Below are 22,531 nucleotides of genomic sequence, written 5' to 3'. Positions count from 1 at the left end.
CAGCTTTTTGTTTCGTTGATTCTTTGTTTTTTTTTTTTGTCTCTGTTTATTTCAGCCCATATTTTTTTTTCTTTTATTATTCATATGTGCATACAAGGCTTGGTTCATTTCTCCCTCCTGCTCCCACCCCCTCCCTTACCACCCACTCCGCCCCCTCCCTCTCCCTCCCACCCCCTAAATACCTAGCAGAAACTATTTTGCCCTTATTTCTAATTTTGTTGTAGAGAGAGTATAAGCAATAACAGGAAGGGACAAGGGTTTTTGTTGGTTGAGATAAGGATAGCTATACAGGGCATTGACTCACATTGATTTCCCATGTGTGTGTGTTACCTTCTAGGCTAATTCTTTTTGATCTAATCTTTTCTCTAGTACCTGTTCCCCTTTTCCTATTGGCCTTAGTTGCTTTAAGGTATCTGCTTTAGTTTCTCTGCGTTAAGGGCAACAAATGCTAGCTAATTTTTTAGGTGTCTTACCTATCCTCACCCCTCCCTTGTGTGCTCTCGCTTTTATCATGTGCTCAAAGTCCAATCCCATTGTTGTGTTTGCCCTTGATCTAATGTCCACATATGAGGGAGAACATACGATTTTTGGTCTTTTGGGGCAGGCTAACCTCACTCAGAATGCTGTTCTCCAATTCCATCCATTTACCAGCGAATGATAACATTTCGTTCTTCTTCATGGCTGCATAAAATTCCATTGTGTATAGATACCACATTTTCTTAATCCATTCGTCAGTGGTGGGGCATCTTGGCTGTTTCCATTACTTGGCTATTGTGAATAGTGCTGCAATAAACATGGGTGTGCAGGTGCCTCTAGAGTAACCTGTGTCACAGTCTTTTGGGTATATCCCCAAGAGTGGTATTTCAGCCCATAGTTTTTATTATTTCTCTCCTGCTAACTTTGAGTACAGCTTGTTCTTTTTTTTTTTTTTTTTCTGGGAGTTTTAGATACAGAATTAGATCATTTATTTGAGAAATTTCTGTGTTCTTATTACAAGTATTCATGCCTATAAACTTTCCCCTTAGCTGTGCCTTTGCTGTGTCCCATAGGTTCTGATAGGTTCTGCTTCCATTTTCATTAAACTCCAGGATGGTTTTGATTCCTCTTTTATTTCTTCAATGACTCATTGATCATAGAGCAACAGGTGTTCAGCCTCCAGGTGTTTGAGTGCTTTTTGTGTGTGTGTGTGTGTGTGTGTGAACAATGTCCTAATTCTTATTTTTCTTTATTGTTGTGCTGGGTGGGGATACATTGTGGCATTCACACAGGTTCTTACAATGTATCAAATATATCAAACATTAATTCACTTCATCTACAATTCTCCCACTACCAATTTATTGAGGGCCTATCTATGTTTTTAAGTCTTTTGTGTATGTTTAATGAAATTGGATACACCAACATGGGGTACATATAAATTAACAATTGTTATTTCCTCTTGATGCTTTGCTTATTTTATTAGTATGAAGTGACTTTCTTTTTCTCTTCTGACTAATTCAGATTTGTAGTCTACTTTATCAGATACAGGCATTGATAATTCTGCCTGTTTTGCAGGGGCATTAGTGAGGTATATCTTTTTGTACCCTTTCACCCTAAGCCAATGTTTGTTTCTGTCTGTAAGGTGGGTTTCTTGTAAACAACAAATTGTTAAGTCTTCCTTTTTAATCCAGTTTGCCAATTGATGTCTTTTGATGGGGGAGTTGAGGCCATTAACATTCATTGTTAACATTGAGAGGTGTGTGGTGATTCCTGCCATTCAGGTTTTTTTGTTTATTTGTTTAAGGGTTTGTGTGTGTGCAACTAATTCTAGGCTACTCTGTGATTACTTATCTGCTCTTCTCTTGAGACTAACCAATTCCCAACCTTTCATGGCTTTGTTTATTCATCTTCTGTGTGTAGGAGTCCTTTTAGAATCTTCTGAAATGCTGGTTTAATGGTCATGTATTGTTTTAGTTTCTGTTTTCCTTATCATGGAAAGTTTTTATTCGTCCTTCAATTTTGAGTTATACCTTTGCTGGGTACAGTATCCTAGGATTGAAATTATTTTCTTTCAGTGCCCAAAATACCTCACTCCATGCCCTTGTTGCTTTTAAGATTTCCATCAAGAAATCTGTTATTTTGATGGGTTTAGTTTTATATGGTGTTTTTTTCTTTTTTACAGTCTTCAATATTCTTTTGTTCTTCTCTGTTCTAATTGTTTTAACTATAATATGCCATGAAGAGGTTCTGTTTTCATCATATCTGTTTGATGTTGTGAATGTGTATCTTTTTCTCAAGATTTGGGAAATGTTCTGCTATTGTTTTGTTGAATGTGTTACCTATACCTTTGGTTTGCTTTCTTCTCCTTCAGTGACATGATTAACAAGTTTGATCTTTTGGAGTTGCAGAGTCCTTGCATGTTCCTTTCACAGTTCTTCAGTCTTTTATCTAAATATATTTATTTTTTTTTCTTTAATATCTATTTTGTGTTCAAGCCCTGAAATTCTGTCTTACACTTGTTCCAGCCTCCTGGAATGGCTTTCAACTGTGTTTTTAAATTTGATTTAAGGAACTTTTTGTTTCCAGTGTTCTGTTTGATTCTTTTTATTTTTTTGAGAGTTTCCATATCTTTGTTAATCTCATCTTTCATAGCTTTTACTATCTTCTTTATTTCATCTAGCTTTCTCTCTCTCTCTTTCTTTTAAAAAGTTTCCTTACTTTCATTTTGGAGTTTGTTGAAGTCCTCTTTAAGTTCATTCAGTTGTTTCTGTGTCTTCTCGAGTTTTTTAATCCATGTTCTCTTGGAATTCATTTAGTGTTTTTGTATGTCTTCTTTAAACTCCTTTTAAAGCTTATTAAATATTCTTATCATCATTTTTCTGACTTCAGCAACTGAGGATTTATTTCTTTCACTTTCAACCATATCCTCCATTGTGTGATTTTTAGCCTTTTGAGGAGTCATATTCCCCTGCCTTCTTTTTCCCCCATGTTTCTATTTTGAGTTTTGCTCATATGTTGCTGATTTGTTAGTTGGGGGTTTTAATCAGTGGTTATCTTTCTCTTGACTTAATTGTTAACTAGGTTGTTGTAATACTTCTGTTCACTGACCTGGAGGTATAACTTATCAATAACAAATTTACAGATTCAATATCAAACCAGTTATTGTTATAATGTATAAAACATTTGGCAATATTATCTATAATCAGCCAGTATTGGGGAGAAAACTTGTTGGCATAGAGATTGATACTTAGGTAATTAAAATGGGGCACTCCAAAAGGAGGCAGTGAGGGGGAATTGGGTGAGTGGGAGAAGTCATGAGATGTGGAAGCCACAGGGTAATAAAGCCCTAATGTGTGTAAAGGTGTAGTTCAGTCATTGTGGGGGAGGGTGCTACTGTCAGGGATATCAGCAGGTTAGGAAGGACGGGGGTAATGTGTAATTAGATAAAATAGACTATTCAGTGAGTGATTAATTGGAAGAGGGAGGAACAGTGTGGGGAAAAGGAGGTAGAGGAGAGGAATGTAAGGAAAAGGAAGGAAGAGTGAAAAATTGGGGGGCTAGAGAGGAAAGTGGAACAAGAGAGGGCTAAGCAAATTGAAATTTGAACAGAATGGAAAAAGGAGATAGACAATAAAAAAAGAAAATTAATAAAGAAAAATTATATTTATTGTCTAAGTTTCTTCCTTGTTATGAAGAGGACTGTGTTTTCTCTTGGTCAATGAGTGCTCTGGGCTCTTCCCTATAATTTCTAATCTGGGTGCTGAACCTTCTGACAGGAACTTTCTCTGTGTCTCTGCCCTCCATTAGGTTGATATTCTGGCCTGCATGGCAATTGGTGAGCCTCCTCTCTATCAGACAGCTTTGGAGGGAATCTGCTGAGGGTGTTTGAATCCAGTTCCTCCTTGGGGAGAAGGGCCATCTGGGTCAGGTTGTTTGTTTTCTGAAGTGGTCCTGTGAGGAGCTGGTGTGTGAGTAGTGGCTAGCCGCTTCCACCTCTAGGGTAACCCTGGTAGGTAGAATTGAGATTTTTGGTTGACTGCTCTTCTCTGGGAAGTCTGTTTGTTTCAGCTTGCTACTGATTTCTCCAAGGTGATCGACTGTGATGCTATTTTCTCCAAACTGCAGCGGGGCCACCCTGTCACTACACAGATTAGATGAGCCCAGCACTTTGTCTTACCCTCATTGGCATAGGTGAAATTTTCCCACCATTTATTAGGCCACAAGTTTTGTCCAGGAGGGTTTCAATCAGCTCACAAGTTATGCTGGACTACATGGTTCCTTCCAGAGCAGATGATGCAGCACACTTACCTGGAGGAGTTGTAGTTTCACTCAGTGGTATTGGGAATCAGCCTGGGACAATGTGGGTAGGAAGCAGTCAGAAGTTCCATGTTCATGAACTTTGGTGGCCTAGGATGTCCCAGATGCTTGCAGAACTTGTTCTGCAGTTCTTTGTGTTGAGTTTCTGCTCTTCAGAGAGAGGGGGGATAAAAAGGAAAAGAAAAGAAGAAAAGAAAAATGGTTCTCCAGTAGGCAGGCTGATGTAGCAGCTGGTCTGCAATGCCTGGGCTTCTGGGGCTGTTATCTGCTGTAAAAAAAGCTAATTTAAAGGCCAGTCATTGTACATTATGTTCCTCCTATGTATTGGCAGTATCTTACTGCCAAGGATCCAGTCACCTGATCCTTGCTACCACAAATCTGAAGCATTCTTTCAGACTTGTGAGAGCTCAGGGTTCCAGGGTTTATTGGTTGTCCACCATCTTGTTCCCTTCTTAGGTCAATCTTTTAATTCAAGAAATTTATCTATTATTGGACCTCTCTTCCCCATCCCTAACATTTTTTCTCTCCTTCGATCCTGATTGAGCATATCTTTGGCTCATGTTTATTTCTACATAATACTACCTTTTTTACTGCAGTTCCTGAGAAGGCTCTTAGATTTTTATATTATTGATGTTAATTTTTCACTTGAACTCTTCTTCTCATTCTACCCTTTCCCAAGATCATTCTGAAAACCAGGTGAATGTCCACTGTGAGCTGTACCTCAGAGACAGCATAAAAGGCTTCTTCCAGGTAGCCTTTGAATGATCAGATTTCATGAGTTTTCAAAACAGATCATGGGTGCCATCTCCAGAGGGTGGGAGTTGGGCACATAATATCAATCTAACCAATTGGTATGAAGGCATCAAGGAAACAATGCAGAACATCCTTAGAAAAACCTGCTCTGATTTCTCTTGGGTCTCCTGGATTTATCTTCAAAGACAAGTCAGTTCAGCTCTTCCCCCTAAGATTTTCAAGTCTTCCCCTTCCTACTTCCCTCTTCACATTTAGGACAAGGACAAGGATAGAGTGAGAGAGGTTGATGGGTGATAGACTCTTAGAGGAGGCAAAAAGATAACTGTGCATAGTAATGTGAAAATATTTGTTTCTGAGCCACGTGTTAAGTATCTCTATCTGAATCTCTTATGTGGTCTCTGCAGTGAGGATAGAAGCTTGGCTGTTGAATGTTTCTTCCCCTGGGTCTGCCAAATTATTGCTGATTTTTCAAGTCTCTGGTTTCTACACAAAACCTAACTTTGAGTGATGTGGATGCAAGGTGAGCAGGACATGAAACAATATGTTGCTCTTCCCTTACTGATAAGAATTGGTATCTTTGTGTGAACCTGGGTGTGGTGGCTGAAGAATCTGCTGTCCTATCTTGCTGAGTGAGGCTTACTCTAGGAGGTACTAGGAGGTCAGGATATCAACCTCTATTGGGTAAGATTGTTTGAAAGTGTGAGTAGATGATCATTGAGAATAGGGATAGGAAAGAGAAAACTTTGGTGATGCAGATCTAGGTGTAGAATGTCAGAAGGTAGAAATGACCACAAGTAATTCATGTAATGAAGAATTGGACATGAGGGACACAGAGATCCAAGAAATTTGGGGAGAAGATAAGGAATGCTTTCTTGGTAGGAATGGGAATAGAGTAACTGAAGCTGGATGATTGTTGTGGCTTATACCCAATATACATGTTTAGTAAGGGTATCAATGGATGGAGTAGAATTATCAGTGAATTTCAAAGAACATCCATGTTTGTTTCCAATATCCACAGGATACCATCTTTCCATAAACTTGATCTTCTTGGCACTTATCCTTTTGATAATTCTCTGTGTGGTTTAGGAAGTGCTGCTGAGCTCCTTGTATTTCTTCTTCTCTTTCCAATTTCTTGTTTTAGATTTCATTGTCACTCCTCTTAATTTTTCTGTCTTGGAAACTCTACCTTATCTTCAGTTAGTATCTCCAACTTATCCAGACATTTCTCCATTTCCATTCTTTCATAGCTCTTATTGGAATTCCTGTGAGATGCCTCAATAAGCCCTGTTTCCAATATAATGAAAACCCAAAAGTTCTGAGTTTAGGACAACATAATAATGCCACTTTTTTTACATTCAATTTAAACTGTTGATCTTTTCACCTAACAATCATTATTCAATATAACACACTTACATTTCTGAAACTCTGTATGGAATGATATCTCCATTTTTTAATAGTACTGAGTCATTAAACTCATTTCTAATGTTACTTCCTTAGTGATTTCCCTTGACCCATGAGTGGGAAGGAGACTTTCCTTCCTTTGAGCCAGAGACAACTTCAACTGTGCTCTAGTGTAGGCATTCATCACTTCCTTCCCACATGGCAGTTACTTGGTTTGTTCTTCCTACTTTTATTTTTACATTTTTTGGGGTCAAGGATCATGATGAAAGTACCATTACATCAAATAATATCTGGTCAGTGGAAAACTAAGAAAAAATGAACAAAAAAATCAAACAAGTTGGATTAACTGTCATGTTGGTATTTTTTCATATTATAGCCCATCCTGACATTGTTGTAGCTATTGATCAATATATGATTATTGATCCCTCCCTTCTTGTTTAGGTGATTGTTACTTAGCTGAGAAATTCCAGGCTTTTTTACTTCTCCTGAAACCTTTAAAGAAAAGTACAGTTTCCCCCTTGACACACTAAGTGCAATGAGGAAACTCCATCTTGTTCCAAACACAAATACAAGGTCAGTCACATATTAAGGGCAGATATGTCACAGTATGGTTTTAAGTAAAAGGAACAAGAGAGATGGCCTTCAGGGTTTGGTGGGATCAAGGTAATCTAAATATGTAGAAGACAAATTTATCTAAGATAAATGTGAATAAATTTTACTCCCTTTGGGTATCATTCATTAATTTAAATGATACTTGTTAAGCACTGAATGTGAGAGAGGGACATAAAGCTGATAAAATCCTTAGGGAGAAAACAAAGCCCATGATACCTATCTCATTTTCCAGATGTCATCAGTTGACTTCCTGGGTAGGTGAGGAAGGGATGGAAACAGCTCCATGTTGAATTGCCACAGCCCCTACTGAGGCTCAGAAAGTCATTTTGGAATAAACTACTCTCAATTTGTTGTATGCCTTTGATCATTTCCACAACTGCAACATGCTTTAGTTTGAAAAATGTGTCCAGTGTCATCATTAATTTTGGGGAAGTTTGTTGTGTTCCTTTGCCATTCTGGAAGTGCTACTGCATTTAGTCCCATTGTAGGAATTAAAAATCAGACAAAATTCTCAGCTCCTAACAATTGAAAAGAAGTGTAAAAGTGAGCATACCCACTTATGGAGTTAGTGACACATCCCAGAGATAGTGCCTATTTCAAATTAATTTGAAGCACGATTGGATTTTATGTTTCTAAGAGAATATCCTCTCATGTCCTAAAACAAATATTATAAAAAGAGTTTCCTCAAATTTAGTGCTTTAAAGGAGTACAATCACAATTATTAACACTGCTATAGTTACATATGTATTTAAAGTTCTAAGGGCATATATGATATTTAAGTAATATCATTAAGCATTCCTATCATAATGTTTAAGTCAGAGAGAAGATGTTGCCTTTTTGAGAAAAACATATTCTGAAACTTTTGCAAGTAGACTTAAGACAATTGGTATTTTCAAGAATTTATGAAAATCCACTTTCCCAATTTAGTGCAAATTCAAAGCTAAACTAATTTTGATATTTAAAATGTGTTTACCCACCTTGACCCAAAATGAAATAAATCTCAAACTGCTCTAATTAACAGACATTTAAAACTATTCAGTTATTAATCACAATTTTTGTGGAGTGGGAGAAATGCTATTCCTCCCCAAATTTTAGGAACTTGCTTTTCACCAGGACCTCAGATCTTACAAACACTAACTAACAACTAAATAATTAATGTGTTTAATTTGTATATGGTCAAAATTCTATTGCACTGGGGAAAAAGAGAGTTTTAGAATGGGTCCTGAGTTTTAGTTTTGTAAAATAAAGTTCTCAATATCTTTTCCATCAGTGTACTACTGAACTATATACTTAGAAAGAGTTAAGATGAAAAATTTTGTTTTTTTTTACAATAAAGTGCAAAAAATTCATTCTGAAAGTCATTTTTACACAAATTATTGTTATAAAACATTTTAGACACTCAAAGGAGAAATGCTTTTCCTTTTGTATTACAAATAAAGCCAGCTGTATTAAAGTCTATAATTTACAAAATAACTCTCAATTCAGTTGTACTAAAAACTGATTGATTAAAGACTCTTTTTCTTATTCACATAAATATACTCTCTCCAATAAGATTCTGATTAAATCTACATGATGGTTTTTGTTTTCTTCCTTCCTACTGACATTGGCTTTTCTATTTCTTACCTATTGTAACCCCAGTATCCTGACCCCATCCAAAACCATTCTTACTTTTCCTTGTACACAAATTTAACCAGTTGCTAGCCTAAAAAGTATCTTAAAAGTAAACTAGCAATAGTAATTATGCAATACATAACTAGACAGGATGTTTCTACCATATAACAATGACCCAGCAGGCTTTGAAATTTGAACTGAGCAAATCTTAAACAGCATGCATTACAATATGTTAAAATGCTCTTAAAGTCGAAAACAATCAGAATTATCAATTTCATGCCTCAGTAGCTATCTCATTAATTTGCAAAGTTTAAAATTACAAATGCTTAGAATACCAGCCCTCAGTGATGGTGAATATGAGGTTAACCTTGGCTACAAAAGAGACCTTGTCTCGAAAAATTTTATAAATATCTTAATCAAGCCAAATTCAACCAGTTACTAAATATTTGTCTAATATAGTATTCCCATATTACTACAAAATTATCTTCTCTTAAAAACCTTGCTCTTAACAAAATTAAATCTGTGTATAGTATAAGCAGAAAGAATATTAAAATTATGTGAACAGATACAGTCAGAGTAGCATCGTCTGGAACAGATCATCATATTAAGCGAAATAAGCCAGTCCCACAAAGACAAGCATTGCATGTTTTCTCTTATTTGTGGAAGTCAGGGGGAAACACAAACAAAAGAAAAAGCAAGTTCATAAAAACAGAGGGTGCTACTTGGGAAGTGGAAGGGAAAGAGAATTGGGGTAGGGGGATGAGGGAGTAACAGAGAGGTGAGTATGATCAAATACCTTGCATGCATGTATGGAAATATTGTAATGAAACCCCTTACTATGTACAATTAATACACATGCACACCACACAAAAAGAATAGCACTATACTTTAAGTTGTTTTTTTGTGTTGATAGCCTTAGAAGAATAAGTGAGAACATGTGGTGAGGTGAGGAGGTACAGAGAAGAAATGCCAGATACTGATCAATGAAAACTCTTCTGAAACCTTATAAAGAAATTCTGTCAGCAATGCTGGATCCTCTGCTTGTCTACAGATTATACAACTGCTACAAAATACACAATAAGTTCTGAGTGTGTAAAGATGTGAATTTTGTTTCAATATTGTGTACCTAGCCCCTGAAGTCTAATAAATATTTTTTTTAATTAATGCATGTTGGTTGCTTTATTTGTTAAATTATGATTCTAGGAAAAATAAAACCTCTTTTGAATATAGGATAAAGAAGTTTAGATAATGAGAGGAAACACATCTAACTGACAAAGTATTGTTAAGAAACATAGCATGAGGTAGTAGTTTAAGAGAGTTGGAGGAAAGTCACACAAATTATTTAATTCTTAATCTTATTTTCTTTTGCAAACTCAAAGTAAATTAAAATAATTTTAGGTTGAAAACATAAATAGAGAAACACTTTCTGTTCTTAAAACATTTCAAAATCCATAAACATTTATAAAAATATAGTGACTTGATGACTCTTACAATAGTAAGTTTTATTTTTAACATGTAGAAAATAATGAAACTAGTTTGGAAGATGATATTACCTAAAAACAAATCTTAATAGATTGCAATAATCATTGTCTAGTAGTGTTTGTACTTTTATTTTAAGATTGTCATGGGAGTGCTTGTGGGTTTAGGTGAGTACTTATATCAATTCATTAGGAACCAGAATTTTCTGTGTGCAAGAAATGAGAAGTAGATAGGAGATGGATGAGTAAAACCACATAATTCTGAGCTTGCATTGAAAGTATAAACATGAGCTCAAGATTATATTTATCCTTTAAGGTTAAAATTTTCTTTATAGTTCTTATTCTTTTAGAAGTTCTAGAAACCAAGATGATCCTAGGGCTCAGGTTATAATTTCCAACTCATTTGAAGAGATATACATAGAAATGGTTAATGCCCAGTATGGGGCAAGAACTTTCCAGATGAGCCTAGAGCAACATTCCACATTAGAAAGAGCTAGAGATATGCTGAAGATCTCAGGAGCGGCTGCCTTGGAAAGGCTTCCAGTGTCACAGATTCCCACCAGTGACAGTTTCACCTCAACAAAAGCACTAAGTAAAATAGATTCAAGAATTGCAAATACATTGCCATTTGTGAGTACACAATTGTGAAAAAAGTCTTTGGTTAGCTGGAATGATGCCACATAAGCCATTCTCTTCAAAACTGTTAAATAAGTACACAGAATAAAGCATGTGTTTGTTTGTTTGTTTCTTTGTTTACCTCAGGGTAATGTGATACTTATAGAGAAAAATGTCTCTCTTTTTCTTTTTATTAGTGTATAATAATTGAACAAAGTGAGGATTTCATTATGATGATTCTATATAGACATATGATATATTTTGATCATATTGATCCTATTACCCTTTCATTTATTTTCCTTTTCCACTTCCTGTTTTCCCCTTCTATATCCCTAATACATTTCCATTTTTACTTTTATATTCTATTTTTCCTTCTTAATTACCATGTATGGGAAAAATATGTGATATTTGTCTTTTTGAGTCTGGTTTATTTTCACTTAACATGGTGATTTCCAGTTCAATTCTATTTCTTGCAAATGACATCATCATATTCTTACTTATGGCTAAATAATACCTTCTCTCTCTATATATACATACATACATACATATATGTGATATATATATATATATATATAGAGAGAGAGAGAGAGAGAGAGAGAGAGAAAGAGAGAGAAAGACAGAGAGAAAGCCTCATTTTATTCACCCATTAATCCATTGATAGAAACATATGCTGGTTGTATAACTTGAGTATTGTGAATAGTGAAGTGATAAACATGGGTATACAGGTATCTGTACATTAAACTGATTTTGATTATCTTGTGTATTTACCCAGAAGTGGATAGCTGGATCATATTCTATTTTTAATTTTTTGAGAAATTCCATACTAACTTCTGTAGAGACAAGACTAATTTACATTCCTACCAACAGTGTATAAGGGTTCCTTTCCCCTGCATCCTCGCCAGCATTTGTTGTTATTTGTTTATTTGATGATAGATATTCTGACTATGGTGGACTGGAATCTCAAGGTAGTTTTTTTTAAATTTTCTTTTCTTTATTTTATCATTTTTACATTTACTTACATGTTTATACATTGTTTGCCCATCCCCCTCCTCTTTCCTGGCAGAACCTGTTCCACCCTCTTCAATTTTGTTGAAAAGAAAACATAGGAGATAATAAGAAAGACATAGTGTTTTTGCTAGTTTAAGATAAAGATAGCTATACAGAGAAATTCCTAGCATTGCTTACATACACTTGTGTATTGCAATCTACATTGGTTCATCTCTGCTAGACCTCTTCACTACTTTCTGGTCCCCTTCCCATAGTGGCCTCTGCCAGTTTAAGATTACTTTATTTGCTCCTCTACAGTGAGCAAATCAACCACATTCAAGTTTTAGGTTTCCTTCCCTTTCCCTGTTCCTTCCATGCACATTCTCTCCTTAGTGTGTGACCCATGTCCAATAGTATTACTGAATTTGTTTTAGGTCTATAATCCACATATGAGGGAGAACATGTGATTTTTGGCCTTCTGAGCTGGCTCACTTCACCTAAGATAATGTTCTCCAGTTTCATACATTTACTTGCAAATGACAAAATTTCATTCTTCCTTGTGGCTAAGCAAAAATTCCATTGTGTATAATACATTTTCTTCTCAATGTAGTTTTGATTTGACTTTGCCTGATAGCTAAAGATGCCAAGTATTTAAAAAATATATGTATTGACCTTTTTCATTTCTTCATTGAAAAGCATCTGTTCAGTTCATTTTTTTATCCCTTGATCTTTAGTTGTTTGAATTCTTTATATATTCTGAATATTAATTGCCTTTTGGATAAATAACTCTCTAATACTGTAAGCTGTATCTTCCTTATGTTTCTTTTGCTGTGAAGAAACTTTGTAATTTGATAGAATCCTATTTGTCAATTCTTATTCTTATTTCCCAAGCTATTAAGAGTCCTACTTAGAAAGTCATTGCTTATGACTAGATTTTTATTTATTTATTGGTGACACTGGTGTTTGAATTCAAGGCCTTGTGCTTGCTAGACAGGTACTCTACCATTTGAGTCACTCTGCCAGTCCTTTTTTTGTGTTGGGTATTTTTGAGATAGGGTCCTCCAAGCTATTTGCCCAGGCTGGCTTTGAACTGTGATCCTCCTGACCTCTACCTCCTGAGTAACTAGAATTACAGGTGTTAGCCAGTGATTCCTGGCTATGTGAAGATCTTGAAGTGTTTTCCTCTAGTGGATCAAAGTTTCAGATCTTTCATTAAGGTCTTTAATCCATTTTGAGTTGATTTTTTACAGGGTGAGAGATAATATCCTATTTCTTTCTTCTACATGTGTTAATCCAGTTTTCCTAGCTCCATTTTTAAATAGGCAACCTTTTATCCACTGAAAATTTTTGGTACCTTTGTCAAGAATCAGATGACAGAACCTGTTTGGACTTATTTCTGGGCATTATATTCCATCCCATTGTTCTATTTGTTTGTTTTTGTGCTAGAACCATACAATTTTTGCTACCGTGATTCTGTAATGTTCGAAGTCAGGTATTACTATACCTCCAGAATTGCTCTTTTTGCTCAGAATAGCTTTTGTTATGTTGGGTCCTTGTGCTTCCATACGAATTTCAGGACTGTTTTCTATGTATGTGAAGAATATCATTGGAATTTTGATGCAGATTGCATTGAATCTATAGATTTATTTCAGTATTTGGCCATTTTTACAATATCAATTATGTCAATCCATGAATATAGAGGGTCTTTTCAACTCTACTGTCTTTTTTTTATTTCTTTCTTCATTGTGCTATAATTTTTATTATAGAGATATTTAATATCTCTGTTTAAGTATATGCCTAGACATGTTATCATTCTTTGAGGTTATTGTTAATGAGCAATAAAGGAAGATAAACAAAAGATACAAATAAGAAAGGAGGAAGTCAAATAATGCCTCTTTGCAAATGATATGATCCTTTGCTTACAAGCTCCCGAAGACTCTTCCAAAAGACCCTTACATCTGATAAACAGTCTCAGCAAACTAGCATGATACAAAAATCATTATAAAAAAATCTGCAGCCTTTCTATACAGCAATAATAAACTTACTGAAATAAGTAAGTTTATTTACAATAAATTTATTTATGATACCCTTAAAAGTAGTTTCTTTAGTTTGCGCTTATATTGGAAGGTCTTTATTTCTCTGAATTGATTTTAAAGGTAACTTTGCTAGATATAGCAATCTTGGCTCACAGTTATTTACTCTCAGGGCTTGAAATACATCATTCCATGTTTCCCTGGCTTTTAGATTTCTACTGAAAGGTCTGATGTAATACTGGTAAGTTTGCCTTTGTAAGTAACTTGACACTTTTCTCTGGAAGCTTTCAATATTCTTTCTTTGTTCTGTCCTCCTGGCATCTTAACTACAATGTGATGTGGAGCTTTTCTTTTTTGGGTCCATTTCTAGTTCACAACTAGCTTCCTAGACCCACACTTATTTTCAGGGTTGTCTCCCACTTAGCTGGTATGGAGGAGAGGCCTTTAGGGCTTAGAGATACAAAAATTTGGGGCTTTTGCCTCCCTTGAGCTAAAAAATTTGACTGTAAGTCCTCCACCCTTAAAATGGTTCCCCACCAGGGCACCAGTGAAGCAAACCAGAAGTGCAGGGAGCCCCTTCTGCAGCATCTACTTGCTGTGCAAATCACAAATCTTTATCTCAAACTAAATTTTTCAGAGTGATTTAGTGTGCCTTTGTAGCTCACTGAGGCTTTTATTTTGTTTAAAGGCTCAATGGTATGATTATCTGCCTTCCCCTCTTTCTTACTGTTTTGTTTATAACTCAAATGTTAGGGTCTTTTGTTTATTTAATAATATTTCTGGATTTCACCTGGTCCTTAATTGTCTACACTTTCTGTTGCAAACCTGTGTCCTCCCATACTCCCACCTCTCCCTATGGCCACACACCTGATGTTTGTTTGAGTCACATGGAAATGCAGGAAAGTTCTGGGTGTCTCTAATCTGAAAACTGACATGTTTGAAATGTTTTATAATGCATGTTCTCATGATAAATTTATTTCTTTTTTTTATAAATTAATTTCTTTCTCCTCATCTTCCTCCTTCTCCTCTCTTCCTCCTGTTCTTCTGGTACTGGGGATTGAGCCCTGTTGGACAAGCACTTTATCACTTGAACTATGAGGAGGGCAGCAGCATGTATGTGGAAGATAAGGGAGAACGTACTCATTGGAACTTCCTATCTTTCCATGTACTCACTGCTATCGCACCTGCAGCCTGCGTGCATCATAAGAGAGGACAGATTAATGTGCCTGTGAATTCTAGGGCTTCTAACACTCATCCTATACTTTAGTAATTTTTTTAAATAATTGGAGCCAAATTGTTCTTACTGGCTTTTATAGCATTTGGCATCTGTCCCAATTAAGAAAGTGTTTTAGCTTATTTTACCTTGGAGGAGTCTATTTTTTTCTTAGATTTTCAGTTAATTTATTGCCATTATACTTCAAATCTGGTGTATTCAAGACAAGTTGTGACTTTGATTATCCAGACTTTTAAAATCTTGTATGGGAGTGGAGCTTTTCCTAGTTTTCTGTAGTTCATTTTAACTTTGCAAAAATGTTTTCTTTCCTAAATTTATTTGAGATAATTTGTTTACTTTTAAGCCAAAATAACAAATAAATAGCATGAACACACTTATAAATTGCTTTAAATAGCTATAATCATCATGAAAGAAGAAGGATGCCTGTTTAGCAGAGTATAGCTTAGGCAAGACAACCATGGAAAATCCAGGTAGGATCAGTAGACGGGAATCCTGGATAAATGATTTCAGAATATACTAATTTCTTTAATTTTCACATGTTCTATTGTTATAAGCAATAGGAAATCTATATTAGGATGCTTTATTATGATTAATAACATATGCTTTTAACCAAAATAAATCTATGTAATATTCTCATTTCATTGTGTAAGCTTACAAGTAAAATTTACAATTTCCTTTGAAAAGTTTTAGGTAACTTTTATAATTCCTGTTAAAAAGTTTTATTTTAAAGATCTGCTCCATAATTAAAATAATAATTTGATGCAAACAGTCACTAAGTACTACCACCTGCCTTACATTCTGTTAGGTGGGAATCCAGTACACTAACAGTATAATTGCCACCCCAAGCCAAACACTGAAGTCAAGATTCTGATGGGATAAATGTCAGATAAGTGTTTCCACTTTAAAAAATACTGTTCCAAGCAAGATTTTAAAAAATTTACTGTATCCATTATAATAAAAGCAAGATTTATGTGTCTTGGTGTAAATGTTTATTATCATACTTTGAGTAAATGCTCCTTGAACAAAGTGACTGCATCATCAACTACTGTATATTCACAAGTGTGCCAAAATACTTGGTTCCAGATAGGTGCTCAGTGACTGTTTGGTGTGCAGTTATGTCAACGAAAGTCAATCAGAGGAAGTTTTCCTTTATGCATTTCACTATCCCTATGGTATCTGTGATGGCTGATGGTGCTTCTCTAAGAATAGTAGAGAATCAATGGTAACTTAAACTGTTATGCAGGATGATCATAGAAGATTCTGAAAATCAAGTAAAGCAACAGATTTGTATATGGTGGAATGGATGGGGATGAAGCAGGAAAGAGAATATACCAAGAATTAATTAAAAAGCTCAAGAGTACAGAGTAATAAAAAATGTGCACGACACTGACTTTGATACTCAGCAATGAAAAAAGAATGATTGTAATGGTAAGTTGATTTTTCAATGCCTCATAAGACTGGTTCTATAGTTGTTAAAATAGAGTAAAGTGAACAGGATGGAAGTTGGTGAAAAGGAGAAGAGCAGGAATCCTGAGAGGAGAGGAAGGACCACAAGGGAAATGAGAAACAGAGTAGGAGGCTCAGGGTTTTGGAAAGGGTTGAATTTTCATTATTGTAGACAGGAGAAGTCTGTGTGTTGGTTGGAGAAGGGAGTCAGAAGAGAGGTGTTTTAGGGTAGTTTTGTGGAGAACAGAAATCAAAAACCACCTTCTCTGAGAGAAACGAACACCTACAGGGACCATGCTGATTCTGCTGCTTCCATTTCTAGCTGCGTTCACCTTAGGTGGTGACAATGAAATAGGTAAGAACTCTACCACTTGGCCAGTAGTGTGCAAGAGGAGGTAGAGGTTTGTGCATGTGTGTGTGTGCATGTGTCTGTCTGTATGTCTATATCTTTTCTTTGAATATATCTGTAGAGTAAAATAGCCAGGCTGACTCCATTCTGAGTTTCCTTGCTCTTAGGGTGTTGTTATACCATGGGACCATGTGTCAGGCAAATGTCTACTCAGATGACTATGGCTGTCCTTCTCTCCAGAGTCTGAGTTCCTGCTCTGGCACATTTCTATCACAGCTCTCTCCTTCTCAATGTCTCTTCCTCCCCCATTCTTTCTATTTTTTGCCATAGGGTTTGGAAAGCCTATCTCTTTCAAATTCATCCAAACCTCATCCTTTTACAATCATTCCTGGATACAAAACATGGTCTCAGGGAGGTTGGGTGATTGACAACTCAAGATGGAATAGCAGCTCTGGCACCCTCATTTTCCATTGTATCCTGGTACAGAGAATACTTCAGCAACAAGAAGTGGATCAAACTGCAAGAGTTTTTCCAAGCAACCTTTAGAGCTTAGGCAGTTAACACCTATACCAATTGACTTCAGTCTGAATGTGAGTTCATTTCCCTCAGTGAGGAGTGGGGAGGCAAGTGTGTGTGTATGTGTGTGTGTGTGTGTCTCAAAAAGTTTTTTATTCCCCCAGGGAACAGCCTACTCTCTCTTACTCCACTCCAAAGCTTCAGTCTTCTGCTATTCTGAATGCCTCTCATTGATTTTAAGGTTGTGTTTTATTATCTTTCGTCAGAGGTATCCTGTGGGCACCTTTTTCCACAGCCTTCAAAAGATACCTTCAATCACCTCACTGTTTGTTTGACTCCCTTAATGAGTCAAACCATTTAAGTGTTATTTTCATCTCCTCCTTTCAGTCTTTTCAGCAATCACTGCCATTATAGTCAATTTAATCATTGCATTCTAATCCCAGCTTTCTCACATTGTGTCCTTTCTTGCCCACACCAATCATATCACCTTCTTTGAACAATTATCCTCCTTCTTCATGTTATCTCTTCTTCACCTCCAACTACTTTCAATTCCATTTTCTCTGAATCATAGATCAAAACAAACTTTTTTTCATTTCCTTAAACCTCTCATCATTTCCCTTCTACTTTTATTATCTTTTATTTCTACTCATTCTATTTTCTCCTTTTAACTACTTCTTTCTTATAGTCAAAACCCCTCTTTTTCTGATCCCTTTGAAGCACAGGTGGCAACAGGCTGTGAGCTGAACTTTGGGAAGACCTTAGCAGGGTTTCTGCGTGTAGCTTATCAAGGATCTGATTTCATCAGCTTCCAAATTAACCCATGGTTACCATCTGCAAATGGTGGAAAAAGAGCCCTGAAAGCCTGCAGCCTACTCAATCTGGACAAGGAAACTGTTCATAGGTTCCTCATTGATACCTGCCCACAATTCCTCTTGAGTCTTCTTGATGCAGGGAAGGGTTATCTCCAGAGACAATGTCAGTTCTGAACCTCTCAGAATTTTCCTGTGACAGATTCCTTGAAGAGAAAAAGATGTATCTATCTAAACTGTTGGGGAGATCTGAACCTTAAAGATTGTAGTCCTTGTCTCAATACCTTTCCTGTCCATTACAGTAAGGCCTGAAGCTGGATGTCCAGTACCTCAAGTTCTGGGCCTAGCCATCTGCAGCTGGTGTGCCATGTCTCTCTTCTACCCAATGCCCATGTGGGTGATGTGGATGCATGGTGAGCAGGAGCAGCTGAATAGTCACAGACGTGATTTCCTGCCCAATCTGATGGGAACTGGTATCTCAGAGCAATCCTGGATGTGGCAGCCGGGGAGGCTGCTGGCCTGTCCTGCGGAGTAAAACACAGCAGTCTCAGAAGGCAGGACATCAGCCTCTACTGGGGTGAAAGTCTAGGAGTGGCAGGTGGGACGTGTTCTTCAAGCAAAGAAGGAGAGCCAATTGAACAATTTGGAAGTTTAAGAAAACCAGACCAAAAGGAATAAAAATATGTAAAGCAAGGAATAGAAGAGTTAAAAACAAGGACTTATAATTGCAGGAGTATTATATTGGTTGGATGAAGGATCTATCACTGAAGAGGGATGAGAGAAAAAAAGTAAAAAAGGATATTGATGAGGTAGATACTCAAATGAACAAAAGTGTACCAAGTTAATACAGTAAAACAGCAAGTGGAGGGAATAAAATACAGGATGGGTTTGAAAAAACATCCTCAGTACCCACTTTTATCTGTAAGACATGACTATTCTGTGAGTTGGGTCTTCTTGGCAATGATAATGGCCCTGGCTCTTCTGACAAGTCTGGTATTTTGGATTAGGAAGCCCTGGTGAGTTCCTTGTATTCATTCTTCTGGTTCTTCCCTCCTCCCTCACTTGTCCTCCTGCTATTTTGTTTCTCTTCTCAATGTTCCTTCTACCTTCCTCCTAATTTCTTACCTTCACCTTTTGAAGCTCTGTTATTCTGTCCTTATTTGGTTCACACTAGGACTCACTGAGTCCCCTACTCACAGTGTTCTCCCCTTGAAATGAGGACCAGCAGTGCAGATGATCAACATGTACCTGAACACAAGGTGGTAATGACATCCTTTTCATTCTTCTTATAGAACTTACATTGCTTATTTGTGCTCAATGATCAGTTGTCAATGTAAACTAAATATAATTTTTAAGATTTATTGTTATGACCTGGACTATGGATGTTTAAAATTCAAATTTTAACTCTCATAGGAGTAGGGTCCAAGTAACATCTACATGATTAGATATTAATGGATCATCATGTACATTTCTGTTGCTCCTTCCTCCAGGAACCTTCTCTGACTTAACTGGGGTAAGCAGTCTCCCTTGTCAGAATTCCTCACATTTCAACTGAGCATTGATTGTGTAGGATTCTTCTCTTTCCAACTTTTCAGAATCTTGAGAGCAAGTATATGTCTTTTTAATATATGTATCCCTGGCTAAGTGTCTTACCTTCATGTAACATGTTCTCAATAAAATCTATTTTACACTTATGTAAAATATGTACTTTTTAAACATTTTCTTCCTTCTTGATACTTGTGTTGCAGTTGAGACATTTGATGCTTCTTTTATTAAAACTCTACTCATTTGCCAATAGACTACAAAATTTCCATGTTCTGTGATTTTCTTTTCTGAGCCTCTGAGTAGCAGCCAAATTTTGATTTTCATCTTATCATTTGAGAATGCTATCAGTGTGAAACTATTTTCCAAGGATTCCAAACCTAAAAAACAGGATGAGGTATAGACAGTTACCACATGTTAGATATTAGAATATGGGACCTGATATCACAATTCCTATATTATAATTTGCATTTTAGCAAAATCAATGGGAGATTCAGAATTTTGCCAAATTTGAGAATCACTGATAGAGGTGTCACCTGAATGTTGTGTTAGAAAAAGATCAAGAAAAGGGAATAAGTGTTGCTGCATAGAATTGAAGTAGAGTCAAAGTAAATAATGTGTAATTCCACCCACTTTCATTCATAGCAGTTACTCTGTGTATACATGTTGCAAACAATGGAATAGTGGAAACTGAGTCATACTTCTAAAGGGTTAGGTTCCAATGATCTTCTCTTCACAACATTGTTGCTAACTGTTGAATACATAGCCTAGTTTCATGTGTGTTTTTTAAAAAGTATATTATTTAATATGCTTACAAAAATTCATTATATGCAGTATTTTTATGCTAAAGCACTACATGAGAAGTGGTTAACATTTTCTGATTCTGAATATTGTGATCATAAATTCTTTTGACTTTCAGCCTTATTATAAAGATACCTACTATACTATAAAAAATCTTCTGTCATGCCATAAATCTACAAATTTATCTGCTTTTCATGTTTTTGTTGTAGCATTGTAGATGTCACTTTCCAAAGAAGCCTCACCTGTTAGTAAGAAAACCTCCTGTTTCTCTTTTCAATGTACTGTACTATGTATTAATTAACTTTGAACTCACAAGCAACAGCACTGTACCATAACAAATCTTATCTAACACACATGTTTTTTCCATAAAATGCATCATAGCCTTCATGAGTTTCAGAACATTAGCTAGCACTTCAGCAGTGTGCTTTGGGACTATTTTAATATGTAAAATCCCTAAAAATGAGCACAAAATTGGAAAACATAACAATTAATAGAACATAAAAAGGATGTTTGAGTTATAATGAAAAACGAAACAAGAAGGCATTAAGAAAGTGTCCTACAGGGGAGTGAAGTTTTGCACTCTCTTTACATAGCCTTGGATGAATATAAAAGTACTGTTAGTATTGATTTGAGGATTACAAATAAATTTTAGCAAATAAGTAAATTATTAATACAGAAATTATGACTAATGTGATTAAACTAAATATTCCTAGGTATGAATCAATATATCCATACCTAGACTTCAATTACTTCAAACTTTGTAAATTATTAGAATACATATTTCTTAGGTACTTACTGTGCATTTATTGTGCTGCAGAACCATAGTGAGTATAAAATAGTAGAGGGAAAAGAGGTCACAACTATGAGTTGAGTTTGAAAATTTTGACTACCAGATTTGATTCTACTGTTTACTATTTTAATTGTTTGTTGTTATTTCTTAGTTTCTTGTAGAACAATTTATTTGAGGTGAACTTGAGAGAGGAATGTATGTAGCCTAATTCACTTAGGGACTGAGAAGAGGAAACCCAGGGCCAGGGAAACATCCAGAGAGACCAGGGGCAGGTGGCAGCAGCTACAAATGAGAGAACTTCTGGAAAATGAGTTGTGATGAGAAAAAAAAGTGGAAAATATAGAATCAGGAAGAATGAACAGTGGAGAGTAAACAGCCTTTCTAAATATGATTGCTTCCTATCCTTCTTGCTTCCAATCTACTGCTCCATATTTATGTAGCAGCTGTATGGGTTTTGGTTGCTGACTCCACCCTCAGCTGCAGTTATCAGCATGAGGCAATCATTAGAACCCACCCTTAAGGATGTGATAGACTACAAGGTAGACAGTAGCCTATCATTTAAGATAATGATCCCAGTTATTCTTGCTCAGAGTGATGAAGCAGGGCATGCATTTGTCCTAAGGCAGATTTTTTAAATTAAGCTTGACTCCTGTGTTTGATCATAGAGTAAAGAGATGTTCTCTCACATCATCTTAAGTGAAGTTATAACACTAGGTTCTGAAGACCAAAAGAAGCATGTTCTTTCTCATATGTGGAATATAGACCTAATACAAATACAGCAATATTATGAAAAACAGGTTACATGAAAGGGAGGTTACGTATGAGAGGGGGAGTGTGAAAAGGAAGTTAAGAAGTTGTATGTGGTTGAGGTACTCTCTATATAAAAATGAATATAGATCTTTTCAACCTGTTGAAATCACCACAATAAAGGGAACTAAGGTAGAAAGAAGAAAAATAGAGCAGATGAACCAATTTGGGCTATAATACAAACATACATGGAATTGCCACAAGGAAACTCCCTGTGTAGCTATCTTAAACAAGCAAAATGTCATGTTTTTCTCTTTTACAAAATCAGAGAACAGTTGGAGGACAGAACAGGTCCTGCCTGTGGGGGAGTTGGTACCAGTAGGAGGGGAGAGGAGGTGGGAAAAGAGTGTGGGAAGAATGCTAATACTGTGTGCACAAGTATGTAATTGGAAAATAATACCTGTTGAAACTAGTCTAGGAATGGAGGAAGGGGAAGATAAAGGACAATGGTGGA

At 36.1% G+C, this 22,531-nt stretch overlaps 1 pseudogene; it reads left to right on the top strand.

Moving 5' to 3' along the window:
- Positions 1–16,186: 16,186 nt before the first annotated feature.
- Positions 16,187–18,815, top strand: LOC109693860 (T-cell surface glycoprotein CD1a-like; annotated as a pseudogene).
- The last annotated feature ends 3,716 nt before the right edge of the window (positions 18,816–22,531 follow it).

The sequence above is a fragment of the Castor canadensis genome, chromosome 11 (genome assembly GCF_047511655.1).
Source record: "Castor canadensis chromosome 11, mCasCan1.hap1v2, whole genome shotgun sequence".
NCBI classification, from domain to species: Eukaryota; Metazoa; Chordata; class Mammalia; order Rodentia; family Castoridae; genus Castor; species Castor canadensis.
This window is presented reverse-complemented; position numbering and strand designations above follow the sequence as displayed.